The sequence below is a fragment of the Polyodon spathula genome, chromosome 4, assembly GCF_017654505.1.
Source record: "Polyodon spathula isolate WHYD16114869_AA chromosome 4, ASM1765450v1, whole genome shotgun sequence".
NCBI classification, from domain to species: domain Eukaryota; kingdom Metazoa; phylum Chordata; class Actinopteri; order Acipenseriformes; family Polyodontidae; genus Polyodon; species Polyodon spathula.
Window position 1 is genome coordinate 53,028,447 of NC_054537.1, and position 7,679 is coordinate 53,036,125.

The window sequence follows — 7,679 nt, forward strand, 5'->3', positions numbered from 1 at the left end:
GCCATGTGGTTGCATAGCCGCTGGGCCACCGCCCTGGGCCAGGTGTTCGGTTGCCGCTTTCAGAACCTGACCCGGTGGGTCTCCCTCGTGATGTTAAGATGGCGGAGGATAGCTTGTTTCACCAGGTCGTACTGGGCAGCGCCCCTCCCCATTTTTTGGGGAAAATTGTATAATAATATTTTTTAAAACTGTCAATTTCAACATCTTAAACATCAATTAAATAGAGGATACAGAAGCTGTGCAATTTTCCAAGGATTTAAAATCAGAAATGAGATTTGAAATATTTTGTACCCTCGCAGAGCTACACACAGTTTTTTAATGCATGCTATTTTACCAAAAATAGCCTCTGAAATGGCAAATGCAGACCAAACTGAGAATGGAAACATTATTGCCCTGTTTGTGATAAAAGTATGTTTATTTATGAATACAGCAGTCACAAAAATAAATCTATACCACACAAGATGCTGAGAATTTTATTTCATTTTATTAAAAAACAAGCAATATTCAGCTAGCATTGGCACAAATAGTTGTGTATGCTAAATACATAAAAATACAAAAAACACTCGGTCATGACAAAACTTTGACAACAAGATTTTTTTTTTATTTTCAAAACTAGAATAAAGAAATCGGGCTGCAAATGTCAGGTTTTACTGTAAACACATTATAAAGTACACAAGATAATGATCAGTAAACTATTTACAAAAACAATGCCTATGTAGTGTGATGTCAAGAAGTTAGAAAGAGAAAGCATGCAATAATAATAATAATAATAATCCACCCTTTTACACACACACGCAGAAAAAACATAGAAAAAGTAAACTCGTATAATAAATGACAGCTAATAATAAAAATGACTTGACAGCTGTATAGGCATCAGATGCAGGGGATTTTGCTGGCGTCCTGATCGAGGAGAAAAGTTTACAAAAACATGATCAAATAAATAAATAAAAATGTCCATAATTAAAAATAATAACAAATAATATGAATAATATAAATCCTTGTTTTATCAACAAACTCCTCAATAATGAGATCCAAGTCATTATTTTATTACTCTAACATCTGAAAAAGCTCTGCAAATGTCCAAGATATTCTTTGAGTGCTGGATGCGGAAGCAGCTATCTCCTTTGTTTGTGTCTGTGTTATCTCTGTGATGCAAGGGCATCACAGAGATAACACGGTATCTGTATTGTTCAGATACGCCCCTTTTTTTCGGTTTCATTCGGCTCCTATCGGTCTCACTCAGCCATTGAAAGGTTTAATCGTTTTTTTCCAGCGAGAAAACGACTAGAGACCTGTGCTTTACATCTTTTTGATGATGTCGGACAGGGTCCAAGATCGGACTGGAAAGGGAAATTGTAGTGTCGGACCTGATCCGACACAGGACTGCAAAGGGTTACTAATAAAATGTTAGTTCTAACTTGAAATATGCAACTGTTTAAGAGCTGAAAACAAGTAAAAACGTCTAATTAAGCAAATTATCAGTTCAATTAAGGGTCTAGTTAAGTAATTGAGAGCTCAACTGGAATGAAAACCAGCAGCCACAGGGGGTCCCCAGGATCGAGTTTGAGAAGCCCTGATTTAAATAAACTGCCTTTAGTCCTTTAGACTACCCACTCTATAAGTTGTTCTGCACAGGGTTCATTGAATGGTTTGTCCTGGAGTTTGGGTCTGTCTTACTGGTAATGTCTTGGGAAATTGTCTCATCTGGGTTTTAGAGTAATCTTGATGCTGCAACAGGGTGATGAATTTACTCCCAACTACAATCACATTTATCAACTCAGGAGCACAGAGGCTTTTGGAATGCAGAAACAGCAACTTGGTAATGTTCACAGGTGTAAATATTTATTTTGGAAGGATACTGGATTTATACTGGAAGGATACTTAATAGAATCACAAATGACAACTGATGCTCACAGACTAACAGGTTGAACACAAAATGACTGATGCTCACAAAGACAAGATCATGAATGACAAATACAATGCATAAATAAGTCCCAGCCACACCCACTCTTAACAGGATCAATTATTAAATTATTAAAAGTTACAATTGGAAGTATTTTATGCAAAGATTACTGAACATATGGCTATAACAAACATTTGTCCCGCATGTAACAGTACGGCGACGTCATTAAGGTAAGCTCCCTAATCTAAATAAAGCAATATACCGTCATATAGCAAATAAACTTACTCAACACTATGCACAAGGCATAAACTGTGGCTCTATCACCAATAGAATAACAACAATAATAAACACAATAACAACAGGCATTTAAATATTACCATGAGGCTGTTACCCACACAATTAACCTATATATTTTTTTATAATATGGGAGCATTACTGTTTCCAAAATGAGAAAGACATTCTGGGTATTTGCAACTCCAGTTGATTGTGAATACTTACTAAAATTAATATTGATAGAAATGTGTGAAACTTGTAATAAAATAATCTGTCAGAAACCTATAATGCACTGACTTATATTTCATTTTGATTTCCCCTTCGCCATAAGCCTTTTCAAGTTCAAACAAATCTAATTTCCTTAAGCAAAACCAACAGGGTTACTGGAGAGCCATAAAAGTAGCAGAACACTGGAGGTTGATCACGTATTAGTGTTAAACTGATTGTTACAGGTGCTTACTACATGAAGGTTGGTCTGTTATCATGTTATGAGCACACAATACAGTAAATCTTTTGATAATCTGCCTTCAGGTTGTAAAGGTATTGGTGTTCTTGAGATATTTTTCATGTTCCCTGAAAGCAGGTTATGTGGGTTAAGGCCACAGCAAGCTACAGATATTGTAGCTAATGGTTGTGCAGAGAGGAAGTAGCATAGCCTGCTTTACCCACACTGATTGTTAAAATGTACTAATATCAAAAAGGCAGTACATCTGCAGATTGGTAGATATAAACTGCTATAAATTTATATTATAATAATTAACACTCCTTAGTAGGTCAGCTTTATTTAGGCCAATGATGCTAACAGACTGCATACACAATCTTCGACCTGAAGATATTCAGCAGCCTTTCAAACAGAGCTGCATTTTCAATCTGCTGGCACATGAAAAATAATAACCCACACTGAATGTGACAAGAACATGCTTTCTTTAGAACACAGGCCCTTAGGACAGACATCCTTGTTGCTCCTTTACCACAATGTAGGTGTGATGTAGCGACCAATTTTGGAGTGTTTCTTGATTAAAGTTCTGGGTGTGCATGTGTCTTTGAAGTAAAGCCTTTTGACAAACTTATCTACTTGGTCTTCTAGGTATATCACATGTCACATTTTTCAGTCTGCTGTACTGCTCACTACTCTCTACAATTAAAGAAAAAAGTAACCTGACACCAGAGAGGAATAAAGTGGAACAAAGCATGTTGTCTTGTGTAATTAGTGTGTATTTGTTGAGGTAGCTTTAGGCAGGTAATGCATAATCATTATATTTATAGAATATTATAGCATGCTGACTAGCACAGCATTAGGGTTTCACAGCAGCTGGTTGTGTGACAGCAAGTACAAGTGGTTAGAATTTAGCAAGTGGTTCATTCGGGTAACTTTATATCACATCTCAAATCTTTAAAACACAACAGAATGACTGCATGTTCATATGATTGATTTTATTGTAGAACCCATCTAGTTTGTTTAGGTTAGTTTGTGATCATGTAAATTACACCTCAGTCGTCAGTCACTGGTATACCAGCTGCCTTTCAATTTTTAGTATAGCCCAAGAAAGGGCATTGAGTTTCAGCCTTTTTATTCCTCTTTTACATATTTCTGCAAGGTATTGCTTTTTAAACATTTTATATCCTGGATAGACCTGCAGGTGTAGTGGCTGTGGAAGCTGTTGCTTTGTGAATACAATGCAGAGGGGGTTCATCCTTTTACCCCTCCTCTTCATTTCCATCATCCCTAGATTGACCCGCAGAACCTTCCACCACAACCTGTTGTTAAGTGCTTATTTATGACTTTTCTTATTTTACAAGGTACATTAGTTACAGTTTCGATGCAGTTCTTCCAAAGCTCATCAAAGTCAGGAGTGTAGTTTAGTGATGTACTCTGAAGCACTTTGAATAACTTGTACCGCTGAAAGCAAGTCAGTTTGTTCTGCCTGAAGCATCTTGTTTGGAGCATCTAGTAGCTGTTAAATCTTATGGACCATGTGTTCAATTGCCATTATTATTAGTAGTAATTGTACCGTTGTACTCATACAGTTTTCTTTTTTTTTTTTTTTTTTCATGGTACCAGTCATAGTAGTCTGATTTGAAGCCCAGTACATCTGCAGCTATCAGAAGACAGCTGGACAATAGTAGAATAGTTGAAATGATATTTTCAACAACACTATTTTATTGTTATTGTTATATATAACTTACTATTATTAAAATCAATGTTATTATGCGCAGGTCACCACTTTCCTTATTATTATTTACTTTTATTTAGTTTTTTCTTTTAAAACAGTTGATGAACATGACAGAAAATGCTTTATAAATATGGCTCATAATCTTCAAAACTATGTATGAGCTTGGTAATGTTGGGATGTGTCACAAAATACAAACATGACACCTATGGCTAGAGCCTGATTAATCATCACACATTCACATCGTAACCAATTTTTCTTTTAAAATGTAAAACATGCTAAAACCATCAGCAAGAAGTACAATATAAACTGAAATCTTTCATTGTCAATTAAATCCTGCCCTTCAAGTAATTCGTGTCACAGCACTTTGATCCCACTTGAACATGATGTTCAGCCAGACTTTAATGAATAATTGTGACAGAGACAGAGAAATTGTGTCATGAATCTTGGTTATAAATCTCACTCCCAACTTGTGAGGACGTGATGTAAAGGGTACAGAGTGCCCTGGACCGCATGGGCTGACAATGAATTCCCAGGGTTAAGTGGAAGTCGGCCATCGAAAAAGGGGGCGGAGCTGCGGTACACCAAGTCATCGACCAGGAAGGAAAGCGATCTGACATCTGCGGATTGGAGGAGAAACGGCTGCACTCGCTAACCACTGGGGCATGGCTGACGGTACAAAAAGGGGACGTAGCGAGGTGATCTGTTCCGTTGATATGGTTAAGAGGAGAACCATTGAACAGTCATTGTACCATTAGCCTTTCATAGTTTTTTTATTTTTTTTATTTTCCGTGTTAATTGTACTGTTTGTCTTTTAAACAGATGGCTAAACACATCCGGGAGCTGACGTTTAAAGCCAGCACCTAACCCTGACCTCACTACACTCGTACTCACAAAATAAATTGTATTCATGTATTGTGTGTGTTTAATACTGTGTTTATTATTTCAGGACTGAACCCTGTGTTTATTTAGCTGTGCATAAACATTGTTGTGTCTCACCAGTCCTCCATTAGTTTACTGTTGTCATCAGACTTTGGATTACAATTAAACCATCATTTAATCAGTACTTTGTTGTTTGTCGTTGTCTTGAACATTGCATCACCTCAACATCTGCGGACCGCAACCCACTTTACCACAATAAAGAATTAAATATGTGTTGTGCATGTATGGTTTTATTTTTTATCAGACTTTTACATAATATATGTTACAACAATAAAATTTAAAAGCAGTGCTAGACATACTTTAAAAAAAAAAAAAAAAAAAAAAACAAGAGTCCTTACAAAGAACCCTGTAAAATAAAAGTTTCTCTTATGAAAAAAAGGTCAATTTGTAAGGTAATGTAGCAGTTTCCCCTTTTGAAAAAAATTGACTACAAAATGATAGGTAATATAATGGACAATCTACTATAATTGGCAGTATTATAAAAGATACAATATTTACAAAGATATTTACCACAGTCTTTATGGCACTATCTCTCACAAAACATTTAAGGACCAAGCGTTTTTCAGTGGGATGCTCCCCCAGAACCAGGGTAGGCTACAATTAACATTTTAGGAGCATACTTAGAATTAATTATTATTCTTACAAAAAAATGGCATAACGAAAAAAATCCATTCTGACGACACTTGAAACCTTAAAAACTGGGCTTAATCATTATGTTCAAATGGGTGAGTAGAATAAATAACATAACATGTTGCTGAGTATGGTGTATATAAAAATGCTTGATTGATGTTTACTTTGCGTGTGAATGAACTCGTTACATTTACAAATCAGAGAGTGTGCTACCACAGTAGACTTTGTCATGGCACAACTTATATAAAAAAAAAATCATTCAGAAAAAAAGACAGTAGCCAAAGCCTTTTTTATTATTATTTTACTTCAAAAACATACAGCTATGTCGGATCAGCTGGCTTTTAAGTAAACCTATATAGTATTTCCTTGTGATACAATACTGTCCGTATTCAATAAAACAGTGGCGTTATCAGTACATTAATTTGAAAACTCGGCGCCTAGCTATGGAGCCAATTGTGTATGTATGTGTGCACGATATATTGTGTGGTTTCATCTGCTGTCATATCGGTACATACTGTGGCAACACCAATGATAGCAGCTTGTCAGGGTAATGCCATTACTAATGGTGAGTGTCCATCATTCTGCATTCTTGCGTGGCCGTTGTGTGCAGTTGCTATATCGGTAGTGAATGCGCAGAAGGTTTTGCTAATTGCTCAAAAAACTCTTAGATTTCAATGTCTCGCAACTGCTTTGTGCCGTTTTGGAATACCTCTCATTTTGTGCCAAAGCGCTATGTTTTGGCGAGACACCAATAGCGAGAGGATTGCGCAAAGATCGAAGATCGGCACACGTACTGTTAGTTAGTGCTCCAGCAGTTTTATTAGCGATTGTTTCACCACCACAGTGTAAGAAAAATAAAACCAACACCAGTTTAAAACTGTAAATCAAGACTCCAGCCTGATCATTTAAACTGTCCTCAGCCACTCTGTCACATTACAATTAGCAAAAGCGTGTCATCAGCAGTTTAAATACAGTATACAGATGTCAATGGTGCTCAGTCACCTCATGTGTAAGCAGCTTGTTATGTGATCACAGTTATGACATACATACCTGCACAATGTAGTGGCACAATCACATTTGATTACAAAATGCTGTGTTTCCTGCATCATTGCACTTTCCATGCTGCGTACATGCCTAATCACGCGATATGTGATCAAATACACGTCATTGCACCATACTGTATTACATTTAGTTAGTTTGCCCCGAATGATTAGCAGATAAGCGGATTGCTTGATTCTTACAAGCAGATTATTTTACATTGGTTGGTATAGGAATGATTTGGTCCCAGTGGTTTTGATCACTATATGCTATTGATTCTTATATCAGTGATTCTTATAAATGGACTGCACTGTATTTATACATGCTGTATAAACATAAATATTAAAATACATGAAACAGAATAAATGTTCTAATATAACACTTCAGTATGATCACGTTTACATGATCACGGTCCTTAAAGGGTTAATACATGTTCTATGACATTCCACAGCAACTTATTTTAACCACACCCTGCGGCACATTAAAAAACTTTGTTCCTTGCCATGTTTTTCTACATGGAAGCTTTTAGTATAATGTATCTTTTTTCTGTATTTACATGACTTGAAACTGTAATACAAAAACACTGTTCTGATATATTGTCTGAGAACTTCAAATAAAACCTGGTAAGATTTATTAGGCAAAAACAGCACTCTGACATCACTGCCTAAATTCCCCTTTCAAAAACTAATGCAGACACAACTGACAGTACGAGCAACACAAAA